Source organism: Somniosus microcephalus, chromosome 31 (assembly GCF_052327205.1).
Source record: "Somniosus microcephalus isolate GS21.2 chromosome 31, FLI_Smic_1.0, whole genome shotgun sequence".
NCBI lineage: Eukaryota > Metazoa > Chordata > Chondrichthyes > Squaliformes > Somniosidae > Somniosus > Somniosus microcephalus.
Window position 1 is genome coordinate 23,773,022 of NC_141017.1, and position 18,213 is coordinate 23,791,234.

Sequence of the window (18,213 nt, forward strand, 5' to 3'; positions counted from 1 at the left end):
GCCTCTGCACATCTGCTGCTGAAACCCTTAACCATATTTCTCACGTCCAGATTTGACGATTCCAACCAACCCTGGCCAGCCTCCCGCCCTCCACGTTCCATAAACTGGAGCTCACCCAAAACCAGCACTCTCCAACTCAACTCTGTATTTAACCCGTGCTGTACCTGCCCTAGGACTGTTTGATGGGGCAGTGCAGAGGGAGCTTTACTCTGTATCTAACCCGTGCTGTACCTGCCCTGGGAGTGTTTGATGGGACAGTGTAGAAGGAGCTTTACTCTGTATCTAACCCGTGCTGTACCTGCCCTGGGAGTGTTTGATGGGACAGTGTAGAAGGAGCTTTACTCTGTATCTAACCCGTGCTGTACCTGCCCTGGGAGTGTTTGATGGGACAGTGTAGAGGGAGCTTTACTCTGTATCTAACCCGTGCTGTATCTGCCCTGGGAGTGTTTGATGGGACAGTGTAGAGGGAGCTTTACTCTGTCTCTAACCCGTGCTGTACCTGCCCTGGGAGTGTTTGATGGGACAGTGCAGAGGGAGCTTTACTCTGTCTCTAACCCGTGCTGTACCTGCCCTGGGAGTGTTTGATGGGACAGTGTAGAGGGAGCTTTACTCTGTATCTAACCCGTGCTGTACCTGCCCTGGGAGTGTTTGATGGGATGGTGTAGAGGGAGCTTTACTCTGTATCTAACCCGTGCTGTACCTGCCCTGGGAGTGTTTGATGGGACAGTGTAGAGGGAGCTTTACTCTGTCTCTAACTTGTGCTGTACCTGCCCTGGGAGTGTTTGATGGGGCAGTATAGAGGGAGCTTTACTCTGTATCTAACCCGTGCTGTACCTGCCCTGGGAGTGTTTGATGGGACAGTGTAGAGGGAGCTTTACTCTGTATCTAACTTGTGCTGTACCTGCCCTGGGAGTGTTTGATGGGGCAGTATAGAGGGAGCTTTACTCTGTATCTAACCCGTGCTGTATCTGCCCTGGGAGTGTTTGATGGGACAGTGTAGAGGGAGCTTTACTCTGTATCTAACCCGTGCTGTACCTGCCCTGGGAGTGTTTGATGGGATGGTGTAGAGGGAGCTTTACTCTGTATCTAACCCGTGCTGTACCTGCCCTGGGAGTGTTTGATGGGACAGTGTAGAGGGAGATTTACTCTGTATCTAACTTGTGCTGTACCTGCCCTGGGAGTGTTTGATTGGACAGTATAGAGGGAGCTTTACTCTGTATCTAACCCGTGCTGTACCTGCCCTGGGAGTGTTTGATGGGACAGTGTAGAGGGAGCTTTACTCTGTCTCTAACCCGTGCTGTACCTGCCCTGGGAGTGTTTGATGGGACAGTGTAGAGGGAGCTTTACTCTGTATCTAATCCGTGCTGTACCTGCCCTGGGAGTGTTTGATGGGACAGTGCAGAGGGAGCTTTACTCTGTCTCTAACCCGTGCTGTACGTGCCCTGGGAGTGTTTGATGGGACAGTGTAGAGGGAGCTTTACTCTGTCTCTAACCCGTGCTGTACGTGCCCTGGGAGTATTTGATGGGACAGTGTAGAGGGAGCTTTACTCTGTATCTAACTCGTGCTGTACCTGCCCTGGGAGTGTTTGATGGGACAGTGTAGAGGGAGCTTTACTCTGTATCTAACCCGTGCTGTATCTGCCCTGGGAGTGTTTGATGGGACAGTGTAGAGGGAGCTTTACTTTGTATCTAACCCGTGCTGTACCTGCCCTGGGAGTGTTTGATGGGATGGTGTAGAGGGAGCTTTACTCTGTATCTAACCCGTGCTGTACCTGCCCTGGGAGTGTTTGATGGGATGGTGTAGAGGGAGCTTTACTCTGTATCTAACCCGTGCTGTACCTGCCCTGGGAGTGTTTGATGGGACAGTGTAGAGGGAGCTTTACTCTGTATCTAACTTGTGCTGTACCTGCCCTGGGAGTGTTTGATGGGGCAGTATAGAGGGAGCTTTACTCTGTATCTGACCCGTGCTGTATCTGCCCTGGGAGTGTTTGATGGGACAGTGTAGAGGGAGCTTTACTCTGTATCTAACCCGTGCTGTACCTGCCCTGGGAGTGTTTGATGGGATGGTGTAGAGGGAGCTTTACTCTGTATCTAACCCGTGCTGTACCTGCCCTGGGAGTGTTTGATGGGACAGTGTAGAGGGAGCTTTACTCTGTATCTAACTTGTGCTGTACCTGCCCTGGGAGTGTTTGATGGGATAGTGTAGAGGGAGCTTTACTCTGTATCTAACCCGTGCTGTACCTGCCCTGGGAGTGTTTGACGGGACAGTGTAGAGGGAGCTTTACTCTGTCTCTAACCCGTGCTGTACCTGCCCTGGGAGTGTTTGATGGGACAGTGTAGAGGGAGCTTTACTCTGTCTCTAACCCGTGCTGTACGTGCCCTGGGAGTGTTTGATGGGACAGTGTAGAGGGAGCTTTACTCTGTATCTAACTCGTGCTGTACCTGCCCTGGGAGTGTTTGATGGGACAGTGTGGAGGGAGCTTTACTCTGTCTCTAACCCGTGCTGTACCTGCCCTGGGAGTGTTTGATGGGGCAGTGTAGATGGAGCTTTACTCTGTATCTAACCCGTGCTGTACCTGCCCTGGGATTGTTTGATGGGACAGTATAGAGGGAGCTTTACTCTGTATCTAACCCGTGCTGTACCTGCCCTGGGAGTGTTTGATGGGGCAGTGTAGAGGGAGCTTTACTCTGTATCTAACCCGTGCTGTACCTGCCCTGGGAGTGTTTGATGGGACAGTGTAGAGGGAGCTTACTCTGTATCTAACCCGTGCTGTCCCTGCCCTGGGAGTGTTTGATGGGACAGTGTAGAGGGAGCTTTACTCTGTATCTAACCCGTGCTGTACCTGCCCTGGGAGTGTTTGATGGGACAGTGTAGAGGGAGTTTTACTCTGTATCTAACCCGTGCTGTACCTGCCCTGGGAGTGTTTGATGGGACAGTGTAGAGGGAGCTTTACACTGTATCTAACTCATGCTGCACCTGCCCTGGGAGTGTTTGATGGGGCAGTATAGAGGGAGCTTTACTCTGTATCTAACCCGTGCTGTACCTGCCCTGGGAGTGTTTGATAGGACAGTATAGAGGGTGCTTTACTCTGTATCTAACCCGTGCTGTACCTGCCCGGGGAGTGTTCGATGGGACAGTGCAGAGGGATCTTTACTCTGTATCTAACTCGTGTTGTACCTGCCCTGGGAGTGTTTGATGGGACAGTGTAGAGGGAGCTTTACTCTGTATCTAACTCATGCTGCACCTGCCCTGGGAGTGTTTGATGGGGCAGTATAGAGGGAGCTTTACTCTGTATCTAACCCGTGCTGTACCTGCCCTGGGAGTGTTTGATGGGACAGTGTAGAGGGAGCTTTACTCTGTATCTAACTCGTGCTGTACCTGCCCTGGGAGTGTTTGATGGGACAGTGTAGAGGGAGCTTTACTCTGTATCTAACCCGTGCTGTACCTGCCCTGAGAGTGTGTGATGGGACAGAGTAGAGGGAGCTTTACTCTGTATCTAACCCGTGCTGTACCTGCCTTGAGAGAGTTTGATGTTGAGTCTGGATGTCCCAGTCAGCATAAAATTTACAGAAACACAGGGTTTAACCCTATAAGGAGCAGTTGATTCCGATCAGCTCACTCTTTCCAGATGCTGAGAGACAGAGGCAGTCAGAGATGGAGCTCGCTGATTGTTAGCTGGGTGACTCCCTCCCCTGTTCTCACTGGGAGTTGCCAACTCTCGTTAGACATATTCCTTGAGGTTTCATCACCTGACCTCCTGCGTTGAATTGCCCGTGCCCCCCACCCCACCCCACGCTCCATCCTCGTGTCGCGTCGCCTTCCCGCGCCGATCGGAAAGCGAACAGACGCTTCGTTTCCCGGTTGGATGATCCTTGACTCTTGGTCAGGCAGCCTTTCTTCCCCACCTCCAATATTTTTAGGAATAATAAGCAAAAGTGATCGAAGCAAATGGAAAAAAACACCATTTTGTTTTCGCCAATGATTTTTCTCCCGGGTGTTGCTCGCAGCCGTGTCTTGGAGATTAACCTTCAGTTCCTGGAGACTGCAGGCCAATCCTGGAGGCTTGGCAACTCCAGTTGTCAGCAATGTTTCAGGTCGCAGTTGCGAATGTCCCTGCTTCTCGCTGCTTGTTACACAATCACTGGACCTCGAGAACACAACAACCAGTTGGCGATGAGCTAACGCTGCGGTCCCTGGCCTGCTATATTGGGCAGGTGGCAGCGAGGAGCGGGAAGGCGTGGAGGAGCAGTCAGGTGGAAACAAGCTACCCTTCGGAAAGCAGCTGTCCCCGTCTCTGACATTATCCTAATCAATGAGATGTTCAAACAAGTCACGAGGAGAAACATACACAGCGTCCAGGGATCAAGGGCCGGGCTTGTTTTTCTAAGCTTTGTTTACTCGACTCCAGAAACAGTCTCTCAAGTTACAGCATGTGACCCGACCCCCCCAGCCCCCGACTTAGCTTCAGCCCGGTTGAGTTCAGAGGTCAGCTGCATCCCGTCCGCTGATCTCAGGAGGGAGATCTGAGGGGGCGGGGGAACCTGGACGGAACCGCCTCATCATTCTGACTCCTGATTCTTTCTCACTGCAGTGTCAGCTAGGCTGTGCGTCGTACTGCTGCTTGTAGCTGGAATGGTTTTGAACTGAGGCCACATCTGGCTGATGAGGTGACTGTTAGAGATCCCACGGCTCTATTGGAAGAAGGGCAGGGCAGGGTATCCAATGTCACTCCCCCCCCCCCCCCCCCAATAAAAACAGATTAGCTGGTCATTTATCTTTTTCTGGGGTCTTTTTGAGAGCAAATTGTTTGTGTGCATAACAATACAACAACACCTTGCATTTCTACAGCACCTTTAAGGTAGTGAAATGTCCCAAGGCGCTTCACAGGAGCGATTATCAAACAAAAATTGACACCGAGCCACATAAGGAGACATTAGGACAGATGACCAAAAGCTTGGTCAAAGAGGTAGATATTAAGGAGCGTCTTAAAGGAGGAGAGAGGCAGAGAGGTTTAGGGAGGGAATTCCAGAGCTTAGGGCCTCGGCAGCTGAAGGCACGGCCGCCAGTGGTGGAGTAAAGGAAATCAGGCAAACACAAGGTGCCAGAATTGGAAGGAGCGCAGAGATCTCGGAGGGTTGTGGGGCTGGAGGAGGTTACAGAGATAGAGAGGGGCGAGGCCACGGAGGGATTTGAACACAAGGCCGAGAATTTTAAATTTGCGGTGTTTCTGGAACGGGAGCCAGTGTAGGTCAGCGAGCACCGGGGGCGATTAATTGTGGGGGAACTTTGAGACGTTTCTAAGATAAAGAAAATGAAGAACTTGTATTTATAGAACACCTTATCAAGACTCAGATAAACATCCCAAAGCATTTCACATACAGCCAGTTTGAAGTGCATTCACTGTTGTTGTGTAGGCAAGCATAGCGGCAGGTTTGCACATGGTCAGGTCCCACAAACAGCGTTGAGTTACAGTAAGGTGCGATGAAAATTTAAGCCTTTCTTGCTTACATTAATATAAATTGGCAGTCTTCAGTCTAAGACCACTAAGAAGTGATGGTGGGGACCAACAACTCGGGCCTTGTCACTAACCAGCAGTGGTGATGCGATCGGTGGAGCACAAGGGAACCAAGTGAGGCTCCGAACTGCGGCAAGGCCAGTTGAAGCAGCCCAACGTCGGCCCAGCGATCGGCGGAGCTCCAAAGTCCACACCTTGGAGCTTCACCTGCTGGTGCCCTCTCCGAACCTCTCCCTAAATAAGCTTTGCTTTCACTTCCCAAAGCCAAGCCTCAGGGCCCCGTACATGGTGCAAGAACAGCACATTTTGTAATGTTCCTTGGTTGGGTTTCGTGGGGAAACTGGGCTGTGCGAGATCCGACATAAGGCTGACAGAAACTTCGATGTGAAATAAAGGGATTTGCGGCTTTGAAAAAAACAACATGCCCAAAAGAATATAAAAGGTTAAGGGATGACATGTTTTGAGGCTTTTAGGATTTTGAAAGGAATTGGTAGGGTTTCTTTTTTATATAACACTCCTGTGAAGCACCTTGGGACATTTTCTTACGTTAAAGGCGCAATATAAATATAAGTTGTTGTTGTTTATTCATTCATGGGATGTGGGCATCGCTGGCAAGGCCGGCATTTATTGCCCATCCCTAATTGCCCCTTGAGAAGGTGGTGGTGAGCCGCCATCTTGAACCGCTGCAGTCCGTGTGGTGAAGGTACTCCCACAGTGCTGTTAGGGAGGGAGTTCCAGGATTTTGACCCAGCGACGATGAAGGATCGGCCGATATATTTCCAAGTCAGGACGGTGTGTGACTTGGAGGGGAACTTGGGGGTGTTCCCATGCGCCTGCTGCCCTTGTCCTTCTAGGCGGAAGAGGGCGCGGGTTTGGGAGGTGCTGCCGAAGAAGCCTTGGCGAGTTGCTGCAGTGCATCTTGTAGATGGTACACACTGCAGCCACGGTGCGCCGGTGGTGGAGGGAGTGAATGTTTAAGGTGGGTAGATAAAGAGAAACTTATTCCGCTGGTGGGTGAATCTAGGACAAGGGGAACGTATCCTTAAAATCAGAGCCAGGCCATTCAGGAGAGAAGTTAGGAAACACTTCGTCACGCGAAGGGGTGGTAGAAGTGTGGATCTCTCTCCCACACAAAGCAGTAGATGCAAGCTCAGTTAATCATTTTAAATCCGAGAGCGATAGATTTTTACTAGCCAAGGGTATTAAGGGATATGGAGACAAGGCGGGTGGATGGAGTTAGGATACAGATCATTGAATGGCGGAACAGGCTCGAGGGGTTGAATGGCCTCCTCCTGTTCCTATGTTCCTAAGAAGTATTCAAAGGGGAAAACCGATTATATTACGAGAGAAATATCAGACTCGAGCCATCCTTTAGGCCAAAGGTGAAAGGATAGTGTTCAAACAAACTGCATCAATTCAAGACCTAGAAACGACCCTGCTGGATGTTAGCATTCGAGTTCTTGATGTTTTTACACATTAATATCTCACAGTATCATTTCAACAGTTCAATGTGCTCATTTCAAAATCATTTTCCCTTTCTTAATTTGTTCGCAGGATATGGGCGTCGCTGGAAAGGCTGGCATTTATTGTCCAGCCCTAATTGTCCTACTGTTTATACAAAAATAACTGCACGTCTTCATATAGATAGCAGCAGAGGAATCCTGTCTGGAAGTGGCAAGCAATCACAGAAATCACAGAAACCCCACAGTGCAGATAGAGGCCATTTCGGCCCATCGAGCCTGCACCGACACATATCCCACCCGATCCCCGTAACCCCTACACCAACACATATCCCACCCTATCCCCGTAACCCCACGTATTTAATCCCCCTAACACTAAGGGTCAATTTATCATAGCCAATCATCCTAACCCGCACATCTTTGGACTGTGGGAGGAAACCGGAGCACCCGAAGGAAACCCACGCAAACACGGGGAGAATGTGCAAACTCCACACAGACAGTCACCCGAGGCCGGATTCGAACCCGGGTCCCTGGTGCTGTGAGGCAACAGTGCTAACCACTATGCCACCGTGCTGCCCTTTGTGTGCTAATATTTGTAGAGTGTGATTTTTGGACCCTGCATTTTTACTGGTGCTGCTGAATTTATCTCCCTTTCCTTCCCCAAGTTCTTGAGCATCTTTTCACCTCCCAAATCCATGCCCATCTTTCACTCAACTCCATGTATGAATCTCTCTAAACATAGAAACATAGCAGATAGGAGCAGGAGTAGGCCATTCGGCCCCTCGAGCCTGCTCCGCCATTCAATGAGATCATGGCTGATCATCCAAATTCAGTACCCTGTCCCTGCTTTCTCCCCATATCCCTTGATCCCTTTAGCCTTAAGAAATATATCCAACTCCTTCTTGAATATATTTAATGAATTGGCCTCTACTGCCTTCTGTGGTAGAGAATTCCACAGGTTCACCACTCTCTGGGTGAAGAAATTCCTCCTCATCTCTGTCCTAAATGGCTTACCCCTTATCCTTAGACTGTGACCCCTGGTTCTGGACTCCCCGACCATCGGGAACATCCTTCCTGCATCTAGTCTGTCTAGTCCTGTTAGAATTTTATAAGTTTCAATGAGTTTCTAATCAGGTTACCATCCCTGCCTCAGCACTGGAAATGGTCCTAACCCATTCACAAATGACTGACTATGTTTCCTCCCTCCTCCTCCTCTGTGTGTGGTCTTTGGCAGGGTTGACCATACCATCCTCCTCCTCTACCCCTCTTCCGTTGTCCAGTTCTGCGGGACTGCCCTCACCTGGTTCCATTCTTATCCGAAATAACAACAGAAAATGCTGGAAACACTCAGCAGGTCAGGCAGCATCTGTCGAGAGAGAGAAACAGAGTCAATGTTTCGAGTCGAGGACCCTTCGTCAGAACTGGAAAAGGTTAGCGAAGAGAGATTTTTAAGCAGAGGCAGGGAGGAGGGGAGGAGAGAACAAAGGGAAGGTCTGTGATGGGATGGAAGGCAGGAGAGATTGACCGACAAAAGGAATGATGGTGCAAGGTACAAAGAGAGGTAATGGGACAAGTTAAGAAACAAAAGATGACTCTAGATGAGGTGTGAATGGCGATGGCAGAATCATCAACTGCTGCCATGTGAGAAAACAAGGGGGAAAAAAAATTCTTATCTGATTGTAGCTAGAGCATCTCCAATGGCTTCTCCTCCCGCCCTCGCACCATTATCTCCAGACTCTCCCAGCAATCTATCCATGGCTCCCTCTTCTTGCTTAGCTACATGCTGCCCCTTGGCAACATCATTTGTAGACATGGGTCAGGTTTCCACATGTACGCTGACGACACCCAGCTCCACCTCACCACCACCCCTCTCGATCCCTCCACTGCCTCTGTGCCGTCAGCCTGCTTGTCCGACATCCAGTCTTGGAAGAGCCACGATTTGCTCCAGTTAAACGTGAGGAAGGCCGACGCCATCGTCTTCAGCCCCTGCCACAAGCAGCGTACTCTCGTCACCGACTCCAGCCCTCTCCCTGCCCACTGTCTCAGGCTGAGCCCGACTCTTCGCAGTCTCAGCAGCTTCCTTGACCCCCAAGCTGAGCCTCCGACCCCATATCCTCTCCATCGCAGAGCTCGCCTCTGTAACATCGCCCGCCTCCATCCTGCTGAAACCCTCATCTTTGCCTTTGTTACCTCCAGACTGGATTATTCCAGTGCTTCCGTGGCTGGCCTCCCAATCTCCGTAAACTCCAGCTCGATGAAAGCTCTGCTGCCCGTATACTATCCTGCATCAATTCCTTGCAGACCTGCTCCAGGTCCAGCTCCCCCGATGCCTCCAATTTGAAAATTCTCATCCTTGTCTTGAAACCCTTCTCTTGCCTCATCCCTCCCTATGTCTGGAACCTCCTCCCCCTCCCTCACCGTGAACTCGCCGTTCCTCATATCTCCCCTTCCCTTCACTTCACCATTAGTGGCTGTGCTTTCAGCCACCTTGTCCCCATGCTCTAGAGTATCCCACCTAAGCCCCTTTGTTTCTCCACCTCCCTCGCCTCATTTGAGGCCCTCCTTAAAACCCACGGGGGAAAAGTTCGGTATCGCCCATTTTGGGGCGCTAATATCGGCCGGGCGCAAAGTTTAGCACCCGGCGCTAATTATCGCCTCCGACTGCAAAATTCGCCTCTATCGCCCCTGGAGGTGATTTGAGCGCTAAATCAGGCGCTACACACCTCTCTTAAGGTGCTAACGTCGGGGAGCGAGGCGTTACCTCAGAACGCTACCGAAGCTCAGGCGATGCCCGTTACCATGGAAGCCAGACAGACTGGCGCCATCCAGTTCTTAAAGGGGAGGGGCCATCTTGCTGGCCAGCCACTCCCTGCTCATTGCAGCCTTGAATCTCGGCCTGGAGAGACCTCGAAAGCAATTGTGTTGGAAGCACTAATGGATAGGCCCAGGGAAAGAGCTCAGCGCTTAGGAACCTCAAAAGTGGTGCTGAGGGCCAAAACTCCTTAGGACAGCGTTAAAACCAAAAAATTCTGCCGACAAAAGGCAGGAAGCGCCCGCCTTTAAATAGCGCTCCCCCAGCCCCTTCCCAACTTGAAAACGTTCCCCTCTACCTGTCGTTGTTTGCGCCAGGTGCTAAGGCAGGGGGCGCCACTCACTATCCGGTCCGGGGCGCTACCGGGGCGTTGCACCCTCGACTGACGTCACGATCTGCGGGCGCAGGAGATGGTGGCGGTAGTGTTTAGCGCCACCGCAAAACGATTGGTCAATTTCGCGAGCGGCGCTAAAATCGCCGCGCTCGGGTGCTAAGTTCCTAGCGCCCCATTAGCGTCCCCCCCGGAGGCACTAACGGGAGGCACTAACCAACCGAATTTCTCCCCCCCCCTCCACACATCTATAACCAAGCTTCAGGCCACCCCTTCCAATGTCTCCTTCTTTGGCTCGACACCCACTTATTTGCGCCTCGATGAAGCACCCTGGGTTGCTTTTGTGCGTTAAAGGCGCTATATAAATGCAACTTATACGATAGCAAAATACTGCGGATGCTGGAAATCCGAAATAACAACAGAAAACGCTGGAAAAACTCAGCAGGCCAGGCAACAGTCGTGGAGAGAAATTTGAGTCAACGTTTCAGGTCGAAACCCTTTGCTCTGAGAAGCTGTCAAACACGGACATTCTCTGTTGTTTGATGAGTTCTTGAATTCAAGACCTCATCAAACCTCTTTCTTTTGTAGAAATGAGATGGTTGCTGCATTGGAGAATGCAATGGCCATCTGTCATCTCTGCCGCGGAGGTGCGAGACTCTCCGCATCCCCAACTCTTGAAGCCTGCAGGAAGAAACAAAGGTAAGTAAACTTTTTCTAACACTTTCCACTCACCTCACATACTCACCTCTCCACACTTGCACCCATCACTCACCTTCACAGCGCACTTTTGCACCCCTCCGACCCCCGCAGACCCACTGCTCGCCTCGGTGACCCTGGCGGGGTTCGCAGCCTTCGGGAAGCCCGCACTTGTGAGGGTAAAATGGGGATAATCCTCTTATCTGCCTGTTAACAGGCAGATAAGTGGCTGTAATCCCCTTCCCGCCTCCAAGGAGACGGGACCCGACGCGGGTCGGCTACCCGCCTCCTGGCAAGGTGGCTTGGAGGCGGGATGGGCACCCGCCCCCAGATTCTGCCATTTTCCCGGCAATTCTGCCTCCAAACCTGCCTCCCCAGGGCTGGCAGGATCGCGGCCTAAGTTCTGCTGCCCATGGCTCACTGACTGCGGGTAGAGTTGCCAACTCTTGCTGGACGCATCCCTGGAGGTTTTGTCGCCTGACCTCCCACCTCCATCTGCCCCCCCCCCGACTCACGCCATTGGTCGCTTGACACGTCCATTCTCCCAGCGTACTGCCTGCGTAGGGGACGCGATTGGACGATTTTGACCGTCAGTCAAACAGCCCTTTGCTCCCCCAATCCCCAATATTTTTATGACTAATAAAGCAAGGTGCTCAAAGAGAATGAAAAAGAACGCACAATTTTTCTTTGTGATGTCCCGATGATTTTGCTCCCGGGCCTGGCTGGCAGCAGCACCCTGGCGATTGAGCTGCAGTTCCTGGAGACGCCGGGACAACCCCGGAGGGTTGGCAACCCTCAGTCTGTGGGCTTCTGCAAACAGCCTGAAAGCAGAAGTCATCAGTTCGGTTCAGATTCAGAGCGCTTGCCTATAAATAAAAGCAGTTCCTGTAACCTTGCACAGCTGACTGCCAAGGTTGTTTTTTAGCACACTGTGAGCTATTTTAAGCATCTTGTGGAGGTTTCAGATAAGAGCAACCAGAATGTGCCTGTTGATATAAGCGGGCTGAAAGTTCGTAGGTTTAGAATTAATCAGGCCTATTGGCTGCAGGCCTGTAAATCTAGGAATCTCACTTCTGCTTGTGGAGTTGCCATGGGTGTGAGGCGGGTCAGGGGAGCAGGAGACCCTCATCGCAATGATCCCTACACCTGAGCAGCTAAGCCCGATATTGGGCCTTGGGCCTCATTTAAATGAGACTGGCAAGCTGCAGACACCCGCTGGGCCTTCCCTGGGCAGCTCGCCATCAAATGGGCTTCGAATTTCGGGCCTCTGTGTCGCCGGCAGCGGCCCTCAGGCCGGTCATTAAAGGGGAAGGGGATGCAGTGAGGAGGGGGGACGACGGGGAAGAGGGAGGGCGATTGGGAGGTGGTGGGGGTGCAACTGGCTGGCAGCCGCCCACAGTGTTAATGTGGAGCCGGGAGGAGCACGCCTGCACTTGTTGTGGTGGTGGAGTGGGTCAGGGGACAGGAGACCCTCAGTTCTTTTATTGGGGTCACTGGGGATAGGTTGCAATGGTTGTGGGTCAGGGGTCAGGGGTCAGGAGACCCTCAGTTCTTTTATTGGGGTCACTGGGGTTAGGTTGCTATGGGTGTGGGTCAGAGGTCAGGGGGCAGGAGACCCTCAGTTCCTTTATGGGGGTCACTGGGGTTAGGTTGTATGGGTGTGGGTCAGAGGTCAGGGGGCAGGAGACCCTCAGTCTTTTATGGGGTCTCTGAGTGCAGGTCAGGAGGCAGGAGACCCTTGGTCTTTTATGGGGATCACTGAGTGCAGGTTGCTATGGGTGTGAGTCAGAGGTCAGGGGGCAGGAGACCCTCAATTCTTTTACCGGGGTCACTGAGTGCAGGTTGTTATGGGTGTGGGACAGAGGTCAGGGGGCAGGAGACCCTCGGTCTTTTATGGGGATCACTGAGTGCAGGTTGCTATGGATGTGGGTCAGAGGTCAGGGGGCAGGAGACCCTCAGTTCTTTTATGGGGTCACTGAGTGCAGGTTGTTATGGGTGTGGGTCAGGGGTCACTGAGTGCAGGTAGCTATGGATGTGGGTCAGGGGGCAGGAGACCCTCAGTTCTTTTATGGGGTCACTGAGTGCAGGTTGCTAAAAGTACACGGGGCAGGACTCCGTTCTATTGCTCAGGTTCATGGAGTACAAGTTGCTATTAGTTCACAGGGTTGGGACTCTTTTACTGACTGCAGGCTGCTAGCAGAGCGTGGAATATTTGCTGAGCTCATTTTTTTACTGTAAAATTATCCTCAGCCAGTAGTTCTAGGGCAGAGACTGCGTTCAGTCAGTCTGTCTGTCACAGACTGAAATCAGGAGGGGCCTAATTTTAAGAAGCCCCTGCTGTCAGAACTGGATTTCCCAAGTACCTAGTTATTTAGTGTGCTACCAACGTTCCTTATACGAATTATCTCATAACTCTACTGCACGTACACAGCACCTTATCACATCAGAACACGTCGCACACACTCCACTCGCCTGAAGTGCGGTGCCTGATATTCTGTAGGTAAACCTGGTATCCATTTTGCGCCAACAGCAATGAGATGAATAACCAGCCCGTCTGTTTAGGTGGTGAAGGCTGAGGGAGGACTGTTGGCCGGGATACCAGGAGAACTCTCCCACCCCACCCCGGCTCTTCGAATAGTGAACAAATCTTTAAAAGTCCATCTGATGAGATAGACGGGGCCTCGGTTTAACGCCTCATCCAATGACGGCACCTCTGACAGTGTAGCACTCCCACGGTGCCGCACTGGAGTGTCGGCCGAGATTAATTTCTCACCAGGAGCAAGAGTGCTACCAACTGACCCAAGCTGACAACCCGCTGTCCTTGTTTAGCTGTGTGTACGTGTCAGTCGTGGCTCAGTTGGCAGCATGCTCACCTCTGAATCAGAAGGCCGTTCCAGAGACTTGAGCACAAAATCTAGGCTCACGCTCCAGTGCAGTGCTGAGGGAGCGCTGCACTGTCGGAGGTGCCGTCTTTCAGATGAGGCATTAACTGAGGTCATGTCTGCTCTCTCAAGTGGACGTAAAAGATCCCCATGCCACTACTTCAAATAAGAGCAGGGGGCGTTCTCCCTGGTGTCCTAGGCCAATATTTATCCCTCAACCAACATCAATAAAAACAGATTATCTGGTCATTATCACATTGCTGTTTGTGGGAGCTTGCTGTGCGCAAATTGACTACCATATTTCCTATATTACCACAGTGACTACATTTTATTATAAGTACTTAATTGGCTGTAAAGCGCTTTGGGATGTGCTGAGGTTGTGAAAGGCACTATATAAATGCAAGTTCTTTCTTTGTTTAATGTCAAACCCAAGTGTGGTTCTGGGGTTGTGAGGTGTTCAATGTGGTTGCTAGATTCAGCAGGTGAGAGATTGTGAATCATCCTGTTGTCGTCACATTGCAGTCATGGGTGTAAATTACTGTCCAATGTTCTACTTCCAAAGTAAAAGGTAAGGAGGACCCGCTGTAGCTCTACAGTTCTCTGCTGAAACTCGCACGGTTGAGCAGATGAAAGCAAGCGACGTATATACTTCACGCGATTCCTTATTAGAAGGATACTGACGAGATAACAACAGAAAATGCTGGAAAAACTCAGCAGGCCAGGCAACATCCGTGGAGAGAAAATAGAGTCAACGTTTCGGGTCAAACCCTTTGTCAAGACTGGAAAAGCACAGGAAATGAAATAGATTGAAAGGCCGGGCTGGGAGAGAACAAAAGAGAAGTGAAGAGACATTAAGAGGTATTCAAAACGAGACGAGATGGTGGTAGGACTAGTGGAGACAAAAGACGGCTCTAGATGAGGTGTGAAATGCGCTGGCAGAATGGGAGACAGCTGCCATGTGGGAGAGAGAAAAAGGGGGGGAAAGGCCAAAACAAAGGTGTGGATAAAAAATAAGTAAAAATGTAAAGGGGGCAGAGGTTATGATCTGAAATTGTTGAACTCGATGTTGAGTCCGGAAGGCTGTAAAGTGCCTAATCGAAAGATGAGGTGCTGTTCCTCGAGCTTACACTGAGCTTCCGTGGAACAATGCAAGAGCCCGAGGACAGTGAGGTCTGAGTGGGAATGGGGCGGTGAATTAAAGTGACAGGCGACCGGAAGCTGGGGGTCACCCTTACGGACTGAACGGAGGTGTTCCGCAAAGCGGTCCAATGCGATTCCTTATTGGAAGGATGCTCTTGAGATGCTGGTCCAATGCTCTACATGGTACAAGCAGACCAACCCCCGTGCAGTCTTATTGTCGGACAAAGCACGAGGTTCATTGAGTGCCGGCGGTGACAGGTACATGGGTCAGGACTCTCATTACCGTCACTGAGCTGGACTCTGCTAAGAGTTCACAAGAGTTGGAGACTCTCAGCACTGTTGGCACGGTTCGCTGAGTTCATATTGCTAAGAGAAACTCTCAATTCTGTTTGTAAAGTTTACTGTATTCAAGAGGCTAAAGGTGCATAGGGCAGTAGTCTCTCTGTCAGATTGGCAAGGTTCACCGAGTACAGGATAAGTACAGTACACAGGGCAGGAGTCTCAGGGTCCCAGTGTCAAGCTTCACTGGGTGCAGGCTGCTATTGAGCACATGGCTGGACTCAATTAATGTTTAAACAGCTTAGTGATGCTGATAATAAAATGGGTTGGTTGGGGCGTTCAGCGCCTGCGTGTCTTTGATACTCGTGTAGTGTAACATCTCCTACCAGGTGATTGTTGCTTCTCTCCAGTGTTGGACTTGAACAAAGCCAGGAACATTATAAACACGTCCGCAGTTCCCATGCGCGGCGGCCTGGGTTGGAATGTCTATACATTGGGAGTCAGTGGGAATGGGGAATTGGAATTCTGTCCAATATTAGAAGATAAGGTTTGGTACAAAATTCTTTTGCCACTCAAAATTACTGGTTCACAAATAAACCAGAATGGGGGGAGTGATAGCAACAGCAACACTGTCCCTACCATAAGATTTGGACAGTTCTCTGTAACAGATGTCGGAGCTACAGGGAGTTCTAGTGAGTCACCACATTTTACAGTTGGAGTAGTTTCAGTGGCCAGAACCCCTCCATCCCCAATCCTTAGGTCCTTCCATCTGTCTCACCTCACCTCACCTCACCTCACCTCATCTCCCTAACTTCACCTCACCTTATCGCATCTCCCCTAACTCCACCTCACCTCACCTCACAATATCACCTCATCTCATCTCCCCTAACTCCACCTCACCTCATCTCCCTAACTTCACCTCACCTTATCGCATCTCCCCTAACTCCACCTCACCTCACCTCACAATATCACCTCATCTCACCTCACTTCACCTCATCTCATCTCCCCTAACTCCACCTCACCTCACCTCACCTCACCTCAGAAATCACAGAAACCCCACAGTGCAGATAGAGGCCATTTCGGCCCATCGAACCATGCACCGACACATATCCCACCCGATCCCCGTAACCCCTACACCAACACATATCCCACCCTATCCCCGTAACCCCATGTATTTAATCCCCCTAACACTAAGGGTCAATTTATCATAGCCAATCAACCTAACCTGCACATCTTTGGACTGTGGGAGGAAACCGGAGCACCCGGAGGAAACCCACGCAAACACGGGGAGAATGTGCAAACTCCACACAGACAGTCACCCGAGGCCGGATTCGAACCCGGGTCCCTGGCGCTGTGAGGCAACAGTGCTAACCACTATGCCACCGTGCTGCTCATCTCCCCTAACTCCACCTCACCTTATCGCATCTCCCCTAACTCCACCTCACCTCACCTCACAATATCACCTCACCTCACCTCACCTCACCTCACCTCATCTCACCTCACCTCACCTCATCTCATCTCCCCTAACTCCACCTCACCTTATCTCACCTCATCTCCTCACCTCATCTCATCTCCCCTAACTCCACCTCACCTCACCTCACCTCATCTCATCTCCATAACTTCACCTCACCTTATCGCATCTCCCCTAACTCCACCTCACCTCACCTCACAATATCACCTCATCTCACCTCACCTCATCTCATCTCCCCTAACTCCACCTCACCTTATCTCACCTCACAATATCACCTCATCTCACCTCACCTCACCTCACAATATCACCTCATCTCATCTCCCCTAACTCCACCTCACCTTATCTCACCTCATCCCCTCACCTCATCTCATCTCCCCTAACTCCACCTCACCTCACCTCACAATATCACCTCACCTCATCTCATCTCCCCTAACTCCACCTCACCTTATCTCACCTCACCTCACCTCACCTCATCTCATCTCATCTCACCTCACCTCACAATATCACCTCATCTCATCTCCCCCCACTCCACCTTACCTCAACACACCTCACTTCATTTCACCTCACCCCATCGCATTTCACTGAATATCTCTCACCACACCCACCTCAACTCACTATTCACCCCCTCACCTCTGCTCACTTTAGCTCATTTTGCATCATCATATCTCCTCGGGGGAAACCTCTGGTCCTAGTTGCCATGGGCCCTCAGCACAAAACTGCTTTGACTCTGGCACTAGAAATGTCACATTGGCACGGTAAGTAATGCTCTTCTGAGAATAGGGCTGGAGCCTATTGCAGCGGCAGAGTATGGTGGGTTTACTTGACATCTAATTGTTGTCCCTGCCCTGGGAGAGCTTGATCCTGAGGGTGCGCGCCGTGGGAAAGTGTCACACTCCCCTTCGTGGGCATCTTAACCTGCCTTAAAGGGTGGAGATTTCTAGAAACAAACTGCTGCCCAGCTTGTCCTACTTTCACCTGGAGCCCTCGGTGGGCCCTCCGCTAACTGGAGCGGAACGCTGATACTGTCCCTGGCCAGCTGTGGCAACACATGAGTCAACGCTTGTTACTGGAAACCTGTAATCATTGTGTGTGCAAAGTCACTGCTCTTGTTTCATTTCCCCTCAATGTGGCTTTCGTTTTACTGCTTATTTTGGTACTTCCTAGTACGCCGCGACTATATCTGTTCGCTTGTTTTGTCGAGTTGCCCACCACTGTCCCCATACCACCCCCTACCCGCCCCCCCCCCCCCCGTCCTGCCCCGCCACCATACTCGCCATGTGCAATCTTTCTACCGTTGAAAAATGTCTCGGTCGAGCTTTTCCGTTGGCAACATCTGTGACTTTTGTGCTCATTAGAAGGCGGGGGAGGTTAGCGCTGCGGGATGGCGTGCTTCCCCAGCGCAGGAACCCAGTGTCAGCATCAGACTCTGTCCCACCCTCGGAAAAGTGCCCCTGACCGCAGCAGCTGCGTCTGACGCTCGCCATCCCACGGTCCTTTTCTGAGTGAGATTGCCAAATCAGGGCCAGATTAGGAGCCAGCCCCCGGGGCTGCCAGCCCAGAAAGCGGATTAGAAACGTCTGAACTAATCAAGGCCGGACCATTGCACCCGGCAGAGGAAACCTTCAC

General features: G+C 51.3%; 1 protein-coding gene and 1 long non-coding RNA gene across 3 annotated transcripts in view; one reads left to right on the forward strand and one right to left on the reverse strand.

Annotated features, from left to right (window-relative positions):
- LOC147097645 (uncharacterized) overlaps positions 1 to 11,844 on the reverse strand; it is a 41,606-nt gene extending 29,762 nt beyond the window's left edge. The window contains exons 1-2 of the long non-coding RNA XR_015074322.1: positions 11,494 to 11,844; positions 8,277 to 8,342 (exon numbers count right to left, since the gene is read on the reverse strand). This is a non-coding gene — a long non-coding RNA (uncharacterized LOC147097645). The remainder of the gene's footprint in view (positions 1 to 8,276; positions 8,343 to 11,493) is intronic.
- nfil3-6 (nuclear factor, interleukin 3 regulated, member 6) overlaps positions 1 to 18,213 on the forward strand; it is a 47,567-nt gene that overhangs the window by 8,163 nt on the left and 21,191 nt on the right. The gene's annotated exons all lie outside the window — the stretch shown is intronic.